The sequence below is a fragment of the Rhinolophus sinicus genome, chromosome 3 (genome assembly GCF_057876585.1).
Source record: "Rhinolophus sinicus isolate RSI-liver-muscle chromosome 3, RSI-T2T, whole genome shotgun sequence".
Taxonomy (NCBI): domain Eukaryota; kingdom Metazoa; phylum Chordata; class Mammalia; order Chiroptera; family Rhinolophidae; genus Rhinolophus; species Rhinolophus sinicus.
Genome location: NC_142503.1, coordinates 61,388,771 through 61,405,030, shown reverse-complemented (window position 1 = coordinate 61,405,030; position 16,260 = coordinate 61,388,771). Strand labels below are relative to the sequence as shown.

General features: G+C 37.6%; 1 long non-coding RNA gene across 1 annotated transcript in view; it reads left to right on the top strand.

Annotated features, from left to right (window-relative positions):
- The window catches only part of LOC141570684 (uncharacterized), a 69,908-nt gene that overhangs the window by 24,321 nt on the left and 29,327 nt on the right, over positions 1–16,260 (top strand). Inside the window, exon 2 of the long non-coding RNA XR_012495004.2 lies at positions 13,418–13,672. This is a non-coding gene — a long non-coding RNA (uncharacterized LOC141570684). The remainder of the gene's footprint in view (positions 1–13,417; positions 13,673–16,260) is intronic.

Below are 16,260 nucleotides of genomic sequence, written 5' to 3'. Positions count from 1 at the left end.
TTCTCTCTCTCTCTCTCTCTCTCTCTCTCTCTTTTTTTTTTTTTTTTTGATTGTTCAATTCATTCTTCACACAGCATCCAGAAGGATCCTTCCAAATGTCACTCTCCTGTTTAAAACCCATTGCACAATTAATTAGGTCTAAATTCTTTACCTTGACTTATGAAGTCACATGGGTTTTCTTTCAAATCACATAATACAAAGAGCTCTTTCCTGCCTTAGAGCCATTGCCAATCCTATTCTTTCTGCTTGGAATTCACTCTGCCTATCTCTTTATCTTGCTGACAACTTCTCATTCTTTAGAGATCCATCTATGTGTTATTTCCTCCATAATCTTGCTCTGACTATATTATCTCTCTAAGTTCTCTATTTTAGGGACTTATACCTTTCATATCTGTATTGATATTTTCCATTTATCTCTCATAATCTGCTCTTCACCATTCTTCACCCTGCTTCTGACTTGGAGACTTGCCTTGTGAGTTGTGTCAGTGGGCTCCCTGCCCTCTGGATTCAGGTTGGGTTTAGCCAATGAGAGGGGAGATTCAGAAAGCAAGCAGTGAAGGCTACATTTTTTCTACTGACTTTCTCCCTTCCATGTCACCCAGTGTTGGCTTTTTCTTAGATCGTAGATGTTGTGTATTTCCATTTTACAGATGAAGAAACAACTCAGAGTGGTTAAAAGATTCGCACAATTACACAGATACAAATGGTAGTGTTGGGATTTAAATTTAAGCATTTTCTCTACATCACCCTGCCTCATTTAACAATTGAAACAACCACACTTGAACCAACTTTTATTTCTCACACCAGTTGAAATCACTAGTCTGGCTTCATCTCTCCATCCCTTTCTTCTAAAATCAATGTCTCTTTGGTTTAAGTTCATAACACCGGGTTGGGGAACAGTCACCATAGTATTTATACCATGTGTGTTGACCTGTAAATTCCCTGCAGAATTTGTTATTAAATGTGTTAAAAATCATCTAGACCTATGACAAATAACCAAAAGTGAGTAATTTTTTAAAAATTAGAATAATAACCATTTTGAAATATATACTGAAGAAAAGTATAATAAGACATTATAATAGTAATAACGTGCTTTTAAGAATTGCTTGAACTTAATTTTTAGGTTAATTTTAAAAAATGGTAAAGACTTTAAAATTGAGCTACAAAAATTGTCTACCACAGTATTGAGCAAACTCTCAATGAGAGATATTTTTTGAAATCGTTATGTGACAAACCTTTTAACAGTAGTATTTTTATATGATATTTTGTTAACTGGAAAAAATTGGTACTTGGACTTCATTAATTGAGAGAACAAATGCAGATGCTAGAATATAAATTCAGGCAGATGTAAAATCATTACAGTTTTTAGAAATAGTCTTGTGGGGAATAATTGTTTAGGACTTAAAAGTTTAAATGTTGTACATGTTTTGCTAAAACATATGTCCAATATCTCCACTGTTTCCTCAAACATAAAGAGCTGTATAAAAAAGCTTTTACTCTTAAGGAGATCCATTAATCTCCTTAAACATAGAAAAGGCAAAAAACATGAAGGATGAGAATGAACACTAATGTAAATACAGATAAATATGGCGACAGCTGTAGCTGAATAGTTACAGAATTGGCTTGAGAAATGAAACCTCTGTAGTACAACACATACACACACACACACACACACACACACACACACACACGCTTTGGATTTATTTATGAAACAGCGTCTTCTAAACACAGAACCTTACATTGCAGAAAAGGCAATTAAATAGAACAGCATGAGGTTGTCAATCACTTCAACAACTAACAAAAGCATCTACTATCAAAGCAAATAATGTAAACATGCAAAGGCAAAGAATTCTCTCTATCAAACGTCACCATTTTAATGTTCACCATTTTTGTGTGTTTTTGCATATACTTGATACTATAGCAGTTATTGTGAAATATGATATAGAATTGGCCATTATTATTTCTTAGAGGATTTGGTCGTCGTGGAAGCTTTTGAAAGAGGTTCAGGCTTTCTTTTTCCATTTTCTTCCTTCCTTCCTTCCTTCCTTCCTTCCTTCCTTCCTTCCTTCCTTCCTTCCTTCCTTCTTTCTTCTTTCCTTCCTTCCTTTTTATCTTCCTTCCTTCCTTTCCTCCTTTCCTTTCCTTTCCTTTCCTTTCCTTTCCTTTCCTTTCCTTTCCTTTCCTTTCCTTTCCTTTCCTTTCCTTTCCTTTCCTTCTTTTCCTTTCCTTTCCTTTCCTTTCCTTTCCTTTCCTTTCCTTTCCTTTCCTTTCCTTTCCTTTCCTTTCCTTTCCTTTCCTTTCCTTTCCTTTCCTTTCCTTTCCTTCTTTCTTTTTTTGTTGCTGGTGTTGTACAAATAAATGGACAGTCACAGCTTATCATCACTTAAAGATTCATGTGCATGCTGCAGTTTACTGAAACATGATTGGCTGCTACATAAATCAATCTGATAGAGATCGGTTCCATGAAGAAGAGATAAATCATTAGCCAGAGCTTTTGGGATGTAATTCATTTTAGATAGTGATTATTGATGATTTAATTTTAGCAGTACATGTACATGTCTAGGCCATGATTTTATATAAAATGTTAATACAGAAGAATATGTTCATTTTAAAAGTGAGTATACAGAAACCAATTAGAAGTTTATATGCAAAACATGTTAATGAAATGGCAGGATTGAGATGTCTAAAGTTCTATTTCCTAAGTGAGTTAAAAAGTAGCATATTTTTCAGGAACATTTCTTAAATAGTTTCTTAAGACATAGCCACATAAAGAGGTGGCCCCGAACTTCACTTGGCTGATTACACCAGATGACTGAGGCTCAGGAATATTTTGGATATACATCTTCTGAATATTGACTTCCATTTCTGCTGTTCTTTGTGCTTGAGACCCACCACTCCTCTTCCTTTTAATTCAATAACATGTAGTGGGGGTATTCATGAGGAAAAATCTTGTGCTCTGAAATGCACTGTTTGTTTTTTATCATGTAGGTAAGTAGGGAGTGACAGACTAGTGTTTAATGGTGCTGACACCAGTAACTCCAGTGACTTGAGACTGGCAAAATCATGTTGAAAGGTGGACCAGCTAGATGATGCCCAGGGCCTCTGTCTGTAAGGGACACTAGAATATCATTGGGAAATTAACAGGGTGGAAGAATTAAACTTATTAGAAAATTTCCAAGGAAAGTTATATACTTTTTTGGGGAAAATACTTTGATAGGCTACTTGGAGTGGGGATGAGCTGGTCAGATAACGATAGCTCGTCACTAGAATATCTTTTCAGAAATGCCTTTGACTTACTGAGTAAAGTATTCAAGTTTGGGTCAGAGGTGAAAGCTGCCACCAACAGAATCTTTCTTCTTAATCTTTCCCTCATGAGGTCCTGCTTTGATTAAATGTGAACAAATACTTTAACTATATTGGTTTGCAGGGACACCAAATTATTGCCCTGCCCAAATGCCTGATTCAAATCACTGGTTAATAGAACAGGTAAAAGCACAGTGGTAGACCTCAGAGAAATTTTTATTTCATGTCTCTGGTCTTTGCTCCTGGCTAATCCAGAGTTAGTCATCCTGCTTTTTTTTTTTTCTAATCAATCTCTAACCTTTAACAAGGAAATTCATTTCACTGAGGAGACACAGTATATTAAAAACTCTAGTTTGAGATCAGTTTTGCAGTTTTCTTTTCTATCTCCTGCTTCTCCATACACGATCCCTCTAGTCTTTGCTTTTCCCCCAGAAGTGTCACCATCTTTTCTAATTCCTAACAGTTCTTCAGTTTTCACTAAGGTCTGAACTAATTAATCTGCCAACCTCGAGAATCCAGTTCTTGCCTTATTCCTATATCCTTCTGTCTCTGCTAATCATTTATTTCTTTTCATTCTGTGTGATGTTAAGACACTTGGGTGCTTCATTTTAGTCACTAACTTTCCAGTGGAACAGGATACCCAGGTGGATGCGAATATTTGTTTAAAAATTAATTACTAGAATCCATAAATATCCTGCCTTTTAAATCACACAGCTTACCCCTCCCCATTGATGAAAATGAAATGAAACAAAGCTTTTATTCTGAATGAGAAAGTTTGAGACATTGGAGAGAGCAGCTGACATATATGATAGTATAAAGGGTTATATTCTTTGCATCTCACATTAGCTTTCCTTTTAGGAAAATACATTTTCCCCTCTGTGGAAGTCACAAAAGATTCAAGAATCTTGATTTCAGATGAGAGAGAAGTAAGCTAGCCAGCCACTGCAGCATGAAGTAAGAAGGGTGGTGTGTACGTGTGTGTGTGTGTGTGTGTGTGTGTGTGTGTAAAGGAGAGCTATTTAGTAGGGAAACCCTGCAAAAGTATACACATTCTAGGGGGAGTCATACAAATTTAGTATCCTGTCCTATATTCCTTTTCTTTCTTTCTAGTTTTTTCCTTGTAATCTTTTTCTGTTTACCCTAAGCTTTCAGCAAAGTTTTGTTACATATCTCATCCTGCTATTGACTATGCTATGGGCAATAACAAGTCCATGTCTACATTTAGGACAACCTGGCAAGAGGGCAGCAGAAATGGCTTTAAAGAAGTCAGATTTAGGCAGCAAAAGGTTGCCGGCAGAAGGGTGTGGCAGCAGATAGAGACAAATGACTGTCTGAGGGGCAAAGTGACAACCAGCACACATTCTTGAACATATAAGCAATCTCTGGGATTCTCAGAGTTACTAGGGCACAAGAAATTGCTAAAAGTCCAAAGTCCCTCAGGGTGAGAGCTCAGACTATTGTTATACAGTCATTAAAGGGAAGGGTGACCCCTGGAGGCCAGAGCAGCCTATAGCGAGAGCTTACTTCATTCACCAATTCCAACATACATTCCTTGGTAAATAATAAAAATGCCCACCCCTTCTGAAATGCCAGCTAAGCATTTTGAAAAATGCATTATTTTATTAGACCATCTTTTTGAATTAATGTACAGTTAGAGCTAAAGAAATAAATGCAGACTTAGCAGTGTTTATCCTCCCAGGCATCACCTGCTCCGTGATTCTCCTGAGCCAGAGTTTCAAGCATCCTTCCTCTTGAAGAAACCACAAAACATTCCCAGTGGCATAAGTGTCCTCTCACCCGCTCTCCAACCCTCATCCACCACCAAAAAATATGTCTGTTTGCTAATGCAGTGAATTCTGAACGAGCAGTGCATTCGCTAGAGTTAAATGTTTTCTTTTCACAGTCCAGTGAATAAGCTTCTTCTTAACAAGATTTAAAGGTATTACATACTTTAGCTTCACCATCAAGCCTATTGGAAGGGAATTCTGTGTGTACTGGAGACATGTTCTGTACTAAAACTGCACAGCTAAAAAGTTATGTTTTCAGCCTGATCCCAAGGGTTTTTGGGATCTGACGTTCATGCTGAAGCAGAGGCGTTTGCAGTAGCTCTAGTGAACATAAAACTGTATCCAGACCTGCTGGATTATCTTTGAACCTTTGACAAATACGTTAGTCTCTTTTCAAATAACATTCTCAATTTCCCCAGTTCAGAAACAGCTTTTGTCTCCTTAAGCACAAGTTATGATCCCCAACTGCCTCACAACTTACATTCTGATCAAAAGTTAGATTTGTTGTATGGTTTGACTACTGAAAAGGTCTGCTTCTTTTCTTTCTCCTCATTTATAATATAATGTATTAGGCAATTTCTAATGGAAACATTTTCTGAAGGGCAAAACAGAAGAATTATTTGATTAATTTTTGATTCAAGTTAACAGGGCATCTTATGGAAGTGAAATAAATTATGTTTAGGTCATTTAGACTATTTTAAATGTATAATTTTATTTAAAAAAATTTGGGTTACTGCAGCTTCTTTGGCACCAGATATTCAGGTAGTGATGATTGTCCCAGGATTCAAAAATCACAGCAAGAAGTTGTCATTTATTATGATCTGACTTTATGGAAGACTCTATGAATACTACAAACTTTTTCCAAGTGATGTTTTACAGAATTGCTCTAAAAAACCCCAGAGGGTAAATAGTATTCTCAGAATAAACAGAAAAATGCTGACCTTGTCAGATTTAGCTGCTGAAAGCCAAGCTGTTTTAAGACTTGGAGTATCAAGGGTCATGGTTATAAACAACGGAGAGAGAGAGCGAGAGAGCGCTATAAGGGAAAAAAAGTATAGTGAGCTTCACTATGAATATAAGTAATAAATATGTTGACCTTGACAAGAAGGGAATGAGTTATTTATGTAAAAATATAAAATAAAAATAAGACAAAAAAACCACCCCAAAACAAAATAAAACAAAACCAAAAAAACCTTGAAGCCCAAAACTACTTGAAAATTTTTTTTCTTAGAGCATATTTAAAGCCGGAAATGAGTCACTTTAACTTCATCTGTTTTTGGTTTCAGAAGGGGAGAAAGGTCAAAGCTTCTTTGTTTTAAGTAAGCTGGTCACTACTTCTGAAGTGTAACATGATAGGGTTCAGGAACCTTAATGAAACAGGCATTTCCCAGACACCAAGAGTTGTATGAGAGTCCTCTGCTGTGGCAGGCCAAGAACTGGGCTTCAAAAAGGTGTCTTAAACAAAGGCAAGGCAGAGCATGACCCTTTCTTGACTTTCATCTCTGGGTGGGTGTTTCTATTGCCAGCTCTATAGAGAATAGGATATAGTAATAGACCCCTCCTTGTCATAGTTTTATACCTTATCCCCCATTATAGCTCCACAGCCAAATCATTACAGTTCCATTTATACCTAGGCACTCGACACAGAACTATACATTCTATATGTTGTTCTGATACAAGTGTTGTTTTCTATTAAGCCAAATTAAAGAAATAAGTTAACAAATAGTTCTCATTGCTGAGAACACAAGTTCTAAAAGAAAAAAATCCTGCAGCCTTCAAGCCTACTGGCTTCAGCATCCTTCTACTCAGAATGTTAAAATATAATACGCCTAAAAAAAGTAGTGGGGATGAGGCTGACTGAGCAGGTGAATTTCAAGAAGTGAGCTCAATTTCTACTCTGAGCTGGGGAGGCCAAAATAAACTACTTTCTTCAGCAGGAAAGAGAAAAATGTATCCCTTTCCATCTCTTCATCAAATTTGCCAAGGTGAGGAGGCCTAGACTGAGAGGAAGAAGGAGTTTTGGAGCACAGAAACAAAACCTGGAAATACAGTCAGACATTGAGAATTCCCATAGCGTCTCCTATGTGTCGGTGACTGGCCTCTCCTTTGCTGTCCTCTTCTACCCCATCTGGAACATGCCATTTCACATGCATCTCTGGACTATAGGCTGGTTGTTCCTGACTTTGACTCGGCAACCTTTGCCAGGCCTGCTGTATCCCTGACCTTGCTTCCCACGAGCAATATATTCACTCTGGGTCATCACTACCATGCCTGTCACCATTTTGCTTAATGGTTTGGGGTTTGATGTTTTTGACCTTGGGTTGAACCCAGTAATGAATAACTTCTCTATACTGGCTCAGCGGCTGAATTATCAGTGCCTTTCCCTCAAAATATGCATGTTTTCAATGATGAGAAATGCAGCCTCCAAGGAAAGGGGGTGATATTTAATTGTAGGTTCTGGAGCTGGAGATGCTCCAGCTTAGATATCTATTCACAGAAATGCTCCAAACTTGTGTTTAGTATGAGGACAGATCCTATTTAAAACCCTAATATGATCTTCTCCTGTCACTCCCCTACCCCCCGCCCTTAAGAAGGCAGAGAAATGTTTCCCAACCATTACATGCAACTCTTTATATTCGGTTGGTGCAAAAGTAATTGAGGTTTTCGCAATTGTTAACCTTTTAAACCGCAATTACTTTTGCACCAACCTAATAGTTTATCACGATTTTTCATATATGTATTATCTCACTGGATTTACCACAACCTTGGGAACTTAGATGAAAAATTATTACTATCCCCCAAAGTTACACCACTAGCAGTGGCAGGTCTGGAACAAAAATCCATGCCCTATTGTATCTAGTATCAGCACTCTTTCTACCACTACTTGTCTCTATGGCCCTCTCCTGTTATTGTTATGAGTAGTCAGCCCACAGTTGCTGAGTTTTAGAGCCTTATGAAACCTTAAATATTGTCTAATTTAGAATTATTATTATTAAAAAGAAAAAATTAAGAATAGAAGTGCTTACATAGAATTATTCTTAAAAAATACCATATTGTCTTACTTTAAATCACACACACACACACACACACACACACACACACACACCCCACATGAGAAGAGAAAAAAAGGGAGACTGAGGCAAAACTGACAAGGCTAAGGAGAGTAATAAAGAAAAACTCAACATGGTCCCTGGTTTCATGGTAGTAAAATTCAGTAAAGGCTGGATTCTGGTATGAAAAACTTCAAAATAATTAGTTTTATTTTTATCTCCAGAGAATATAAACAAAGGATGTTTTTAATCATTTTTTTTAAAAAGTTTCTGCCTTATGGTTCTTTAAAAAAATTATTTATTGAGTATCTCTTTATCTATAAGGCATTTTTCGTGATATAAATATGACCAGGACATAATCTCTACTCTCAATGGACTCTGTGTCATAGGGGATTGTGGCAATTTTAAACCATGGCCACAAATTCTTTGACACTCCTCCCACCAAAAGGTGGCATCTGTGTCCCCTCCCCATGAATCTGGGTGGGCTTGTGACTACTTCAACTAATAATAGTGATGCCACACAACTTCTTAGTCATATAAGGTCATGCACTTAGTGACCTGAGCTGATAGGTAAAAAGCCTAACAATTACCACGAGGCCACCATGCTAGAAACTCAACATGCCTACTCCTCATCTAGGCACCGGCACTGCTGTTGACAGTTCCAGCTAAGTGCAGTCTTCCCACTAGCCCCACCAAGACACCAAAATATGAGTCAAGTCATTTTTAACTCTTATACTAGTCCACTTACCAGCTGAATACCACTAAGTGACTCTGTCAATGCCCCATAAAATAGAAGAACCACCACCTGTTCAAGCCCTGTCCAAATTCCTGACACCAAAACAATCATGAGACAAGATGGTTGTTGTTTTAAGCTACAAAGTTTTGGGGTTTATTATGTAGCAATAAATAACAAGACAAGGATATAATACATAAAATTTAAGGAATTCAGAAATAATAGAAGGCATTATCACAATTTCTAGGAGCTTACAATTTATTCAGTTAAGGGGTAAGAATCATTCATAAAGTAATTAGAGATCAGTAAAATCCAGAAAAGTCAAGGAAGTCTTAGGAAAATATCAAAATTGAAATTGATCTTGGAGAAGTAACATAACAGTGAGGGGGCAATTCATGAGAGGAGAACAATGTGTTATTTAGTGAGCATGAAAACTGGTAATGGTAGTAGTAATAACAACTACCGTTTATTTAGTAGTTGGCTTATTAGTGGCTTATATGAGCGAAGAACTCTAAAAGTGCTTTATATATTATTTAATTTACCTTTTAATGAACTTTCAAGATATGCATTGTTATGCCTTTTCTACCTTGCGGGAAATAGAACTGTTTGTCCAAAGTATCAAAAGGTAGTGGATAGCAGGACCGCGGCTCAAGTGGATTATGTCTGACTCTGAAGTCCATGATTTTAACCACTGTTCTACACTGCTCCTCTGAAATCACCTTTCCCCAAAGTGAGAAATATAACTATTATACCTATAGCTCAGATAGAACATTACTAATATTCACAAAGTTCAGAAGAATCTTTAATTTTCTAGGGCTAAATTTAGTAAGCATATCAAACATGGAATATATTTTACCTCCTTTTGAACTCACAATAGAAATCTGGTGATTAAAATTATTTTATCAATATTTTTGAGAAACCATATAAAATGTGATTTTTAAATAGGATTTTAAAAACTCTCTAATTTTTCACTTATCATCCTTTTCTCAATAGCCTCTTTTTAGCTTAAAAAATCCTTTTGTTCTTTTCAAGTACTGAGAAAACACCCTCTGTTATTTAGCTGAATGCAGGATTGGTTATTTCATTGAAAGTATTTTAACCCCTATAAACTAGTAAACAAAATTGAAGTATGATGAAGGAGCTCAAGATTTAACACACTTAAAATAAATGAATAATCAAAATCATATCTTAGCTTTAACTAAAAGAAAACATATGTGAAAAGGTTCAAAGATCTGCAGAAAGATAAGATTTAAGTGGTCATCTGGTATAGAAAGGATATCAGTAGATTGAGCAGTGTCCTCTGTGATTTAAATTGTCATTAAAAACAGACTCAAACTTGAAGTGATAGTCACAAGCTTTAAAACACCTATTCTGAATGTCTCAGAAAGTAGAAATCTCTTCTCTCAGGACAAAAAAATAAAGTAGTGCCACGTGCCCACCAAAAAAGGTGGGCAGAGAAGGTCCCTGACTTCATTCTAAGGTGTATTAAAGTATACGGTATTGAGAGTCAGAAAACTTCCCTGACTAGAATTCACACTTTATCCAGAGATGAAAAGTGCTTACAACATAGCTAGCATAGGAGCATTTTAAAAGTAAAAATTTATAATAGACACACACACACACACACACACACACACACACACACACACAATGTTAACGGTCTGTTCATTAAATGATTGAATTAAGAGTATCTGAAAATAAATTAAATGTCTGTCTAAAAAAGGAAAATGGCTGTAACTGTGTTATTGTTTGAAAACCTGTGTATTATAAAGCTTTTCCTGTCATTAATTATTCTATTATATGGAAATACCACTTTACTAATACTCGAAAGTTGGGCATCTGATTATTTCTTTCACTAAGACAAAGAACTTACTTGAATAAAAATCTTTGTGCACATTTATAATAATGTCCTTAAAACACATTTTTATAAATTAACTTATTAGGTCAAAGAGTATACACATTTTTCAGTCATTTCTTACATATTATCAATTTGCCCTGGAGGAAAGTTGTGCCAAGTTATAATCCCATAGCCTAGGAGAGTGTTTCTTTCCTCTCACTGAGCATAACAATTTAAGGTTTTTCATTTAAAAAATGTGTTGTTAAACCTCTTTATTTCATTTGTTTTCTTTTAATTTTCTAAGTGCATTTTTTCCTGATGTATTATTTTTTTAACCATCGATTATATCAATATGTTCCTGAAAAGTTCTCAATTTGTTGTTATGCCAGCTAATCAACCTGTAATTTCTTCTAAGTTTTTATGATTTAACTTAAAAAGCACATTTTAATTCACCTAGAATTCATTTTGATGTATAGTGTGGGAACAAAAACTAATGTCTTTCTACTTTTTAAAAAGAGTATATTAAAAGCTATACATCCAAATGTAATTTTTCTCCAAAATCATTATCTTAGGAAGCTAATCTCATTTTCTAATGATACTAAGAACATATTTGTAACTTTTTAATCTAAAATTATCTTAAATGCCAGTAGAAAATTTTAAAGCTACATAAATACATCATTCTGCGATTTATAAGCATGATTTGATTTTGATAATAAGTGGAACGACTCAGCTTGATCACTTATCTCATTCAGCAGCCTTGGCTTTGATTGGCTTTTTGCTCTCTCTAAAAATAAAATCTGCCCTCAACTGATGAAAATTCACCATCACTAAGAATATTTCAAAGGATTTGTACCAAAGGTACCCAAAAATTCTCAAAAGAGGACTTCCAAAAATATTCTGAACAGTGTAAAAAATGTCTGTCTTTCTAAAGTGAGTAGTTTCAAAATGGCAACACAAATTTTATTGTATTCTTTCTTGTTTGGTTGTTTAAATTTTGGTTTTATTGTGTAATCATTATGCTCTTCATATTTTACCTAAGACTCAACTTGTTAAGTGACCAATCTTATAAATTAAACATCTCTTGTTTAATTTTGAAATGTTCATGTACTTGTGGGGAAAACCATTTATATCAAAGCAAGAGTGTGTGTGTTTGTGTGTGTGTGTGTGTGTGTGTGTGTGTGTGTTAACCAGACTAATTCTAGGACATACATGTAACATAGATAGAGACAGAATTATGAACAACATCAGTATTAAACACATATTCTAGTAGATTTAGTAATGAGAAGCACAGCAAACTAAGAAGACAAATATTATGCTAATTAATAAAAGTATTTGTTCTAATAACATGTTTTTGACTGAAATTTCATTTCCAGAAATATCAAAGAAAGCATAGGGAAATATTCTAGGAAGTCAAGAAGCGAAAGAAATTTTATTTAGAGGTGACAAACTAGTGGGCCTAAATTCTTCCTGTTCCCTTAATTTTTTTTCTTCTTCAATGTAAAATGCCATTGAGTGTTTCCTGTACGCTGCGTCTACCAAAGACTCTTCTCACTCCTGGCCCCTAAGGATTCCTTTGTAATCCCCAAATTGGAGTTTTTAAAAAACATTAAGCACTAATTAAACAAGTAAAACCCTATACATTTGAGAATTCTGGTTATTCTTTTGAGAAGGAGCTATGATTAGAAAAGTGTAGGGGATTGATCTTTCAGATATGAAAGGAAGAGTAAGCATATGATTTATTGATTCTTTACCTTTGGAGTCCACTAACCTCATGACCTGTAACCTCTTAATTTTTACCTAGAAGTTCAAGGAGATCTCAAACTTTGGGGTTAATATTTTCTTTGGTCAGAGAAGTTAAGGAACACCAGGACAAGACAAAAAAGGAGTGTCTCCTGGCCATTCACCCTTCTCTTCCCAGTACCAGCTTCATTCTGCTCCTTGAGGGCTCTTCTGTGCAGGTGGGTAGATATTATAACTACCTGTCTAAATTCAAGCTCTGTTTATCTTCCCCCTTCCCCCAAGAGTCATCTCACAGCTGCATCTCAGGACTAATGGTACAGACACATGTGATGCTATCAGTTACTGAAAGAATGGACAAGGAAAGAGCCTACTGAGACCCCAGAAGCAGGCCTAGGGTCATTTGAGCAGTCTAAAAAGATGGGCTTAGGCTCCAGATGAGCATGTCTCCTTAGCATAGTATAATGGGGGTATCAAAAAAAATTATGCAAGTGGGCACTTTGGTCAACATTGCTCGAGCAGTAGTTCACCGTAATCAGGAGTGTCTGGATGCGGTGGTAACCACTTTGTAATTGCAGAAGTCAAACATGACTTCTAATCATCTTTTGTTATCGGTATATATTGAGTATTACAATTTTAATAGTATTTTTTTCCTTTCTTAAAATGTGTATACATTTTTTTGGCAACCTCTGTATTCCTTGTTCCATGGGAAGGGGCATGGCTGGAGGTGGACCACAGGAGAAATCTCTAAAGCACAGAGCACAGGACCCTCTTGTCTCAGTCCAAGGTGGTAACTGTTTCCAGGGACTGAAATCTTGGTATTTCATCTAGTCTTGGTTCCCAAACTAGCACTTTTATGCTACTTTGCTTTTCTCAAAGACTACCGCTTTGCCTGGGACCCTGATCTTAAAGATTATGTCTTCACTTCCTTCTGCCAATGACCTGAATTTCTCCCTAATGTCGGTTTCAGGTTCCTTGAGCATCCTATTAATCTGGAGAGCTGGAATCTCCACTGAGCATCTTAAGCACAATCATGAAGCTGACTGCTGGTCTTAACTTACCCTATAGCCTGTCTCTGGCTCCTTCATCTGATCACCTACTATGCTCTAGTGGTCTTCTGTCCAGCCCTGTATCTGACTGGATCTGGAATCAAGTGAAGCTTCTGTAGAAGAGATCCCAACAAACACAGTTGTCCTGGGCAAGATGGCTCCAGGCCTGTGGAGAGGTAAGGAAATAGTAGCAACCAAGCACTGAGAAACAGGCTTCTAATAGCCCCTTCTGAACCCATAATCCTTAAATGAGTAAGAGGCCATTTCAAAGAGAGGCCTGTTGTCCCTTCTAAACATATTTACAATTATCCTAAAAGGAATCAAGCAGATTTACCTTTAGCATGGGCCTTACCTCTCAGAACCATTTTTGCCTTTCTTTTCATAGATTCCTGAAATTGTTTTCACAGGGACACAGTCTTTCATTCCATAATTAGAGACAAAAGGCTCAAAAATACACAGGACTGACTATGGTTAGGAATTTACAGAAACTCATTCACACTCAAGTGTCATCAATCAATCAATCAGTTAACATCTATAAATGGCAGATATTAGATCTCTTTTTTGATGAGTGTGTGTATGTGGGGGGAGGGAGAAGATAGAAGAATGAAACTTAGAAAATCAATGCTTCTGCATATTACTTTGAATATTTTCTGCCATTCTCTCTGGCCTACAAAGTTTCTGTTGAGAAATCAGCTGACAATCTTATGGGAGCTCCCTTATAAGTAACTGGTTGCCTTTCTTTTACTGTTTTTAGGATTCTTTCTTTGTCTTTAACCTTTGCCATGTTATTTATGATGTGCCTTGGTGTGGGCCCATTTAGGTTCATCTTGTTTGGGACTCTCTCTGCTTCCTGGGCTTGTATGTCTATTTCCTTCACCAGGTTAGTAAAGTTTTCAGTCATTATTTCTTCAAATAGGTTCTCAGTCCGTTGCTCCCTTTTCTTTTGGTACTCCTATGCTACAAATATTGTTATGTTTGATGTTGTCCCAGAGGTCCTTTAAACTATCTTCTTTTTTGTTGTTGTTCTGATTGGGTGTTTTATGCTACCTTGTCTTGTAAATCGCTGATTCAACCTTCTGCTTTATCTAATCTGCTATTGATTTTTTCCAGTGTATTCTTTATTTCAGTTATTGTATTCTTTATTTCTGACTGGTTGTTTTTTTTATGGTTTCTATGTTCTTCTTTCTGTTTATAATGTATTTGTTGAAATTTTCACTAACTTCCGTAAGCATTCTTATAACCAGTGTTTTAAACTCTGTCTCTGGTAGGTTGGTTGTCTCCATTTCAGTTAGTTTTATTTATGGAGATTTTTCCTGTTCTGTTATTTGGGACATGTTTCTTGGTTTCCTCGCTAGCTGCCTGTTTGTGTTTGCTTCCATATATTAGGTACATTTCTTATGTCTTGTAGTCTTTGATCCATGGCCTTATGTAGTATGTATCCTGTGTGGTCCAATGGCACAGTCTCCCTGATCTTCTGTGCATGTGTTTCTGGAGTGTCCCTTGAGCGTGTTTTCCTGTTGTAGTTGAGCCTTGATTGCTTTTGGTGCATCGATAGGTGGGACTGACTCCCAGCCTCACTGACCTGAGGATTGGCTATACCCACAGTGTATGAGCTGCTCTGTCAGGGCTGGTCCCTCAGAAGAGGTGCCCACACAGGCTCTTGCGCTATTGTGACCACTCTTTAGGTGTACTGCTTGTCAGGCTAACCAGGTAGTGCTGTGGTGTGGTATGAAGCTGGCCTCTGCGTGTGTTCTTTCAGGTATCTCTTGAGCAGGGCTCCCGTGCAGGCTAATTTCAGCCTTGCCTGTGACTAGCCCATGGCTACTTGGTAGCAACTACAAAGCCATATGTAGTTAGCTGTTGCCTGTGCTGGATCTGGAGGCATGTGGGGATGGCCTCATTGTGAACTGAAGCCAGCTGCCATCAATGTTGGGCCTGGGGCAGCTTAGCAAAAGGCCCAGAGCCCCCTAGGCCTATTGCCACCTGCTGGCTGCTTTTCTCAGCCATTAAAAGAACCTGCTTGGGTGTGTGGGACAGGCTGATTGACATGGTGTTGAGAATGCCTTCAGCGATGCAGCATTAGCAGGGTTCTGGGGAGTCACATGGTGTTCCAGTGGTCTTTAATAGGTGAAGGCAGGTTCGGTTCTTATGCCAGTGCCTGGCCTGTGACCACTTCGCAAAATGCCCTTAGAACACAGCAGCCAGCTAACATTCACCTCGGGCTCACAGATTCCCAAGAGTTGCCCAAGAGAGGCTGTGGTGCAAGTTGTGACTCACTGTCTATCACCAAAAGTTCCCCAGGAAGCTGTGGGCCATCCACTGCTATAAAAGACTTTCACAGCTTGTGGGGTGGGGCCAGCCACCAAGGTGCTATGAGTGCCTCCAGCAATGTAGCTCTAGGTGTACTGGGCAGGATTCCAGGGAGCTACAGAATGTAGGCAGTGGTTTTAACAAAGTCAATGCAGTTTCAGTTCTTGCACTAGTGTCAGGCCTGTGACTACTTCGCAGAAACACCCTGAGAACACCATGGCCTGCCACCGCTCACCTTAGACCTGCAGGTCCCTGAAAGCCTCCCAGTAGAGGCTGCAGCACAGGTAGTGGCTCAATGCCCACAACCAAAAGTCCTCCGGGGTACTGTGGGCCACATGTTGCTGTAAAGTCTTCCATAGCTTATGGGGTATGGCCAGCTGCTCAGTAGCCAAGAGTGCCCTGGGCGAAGCAGTATTAGTTGTGTGTGGGTGGGGACCCAGGACATCACCACATG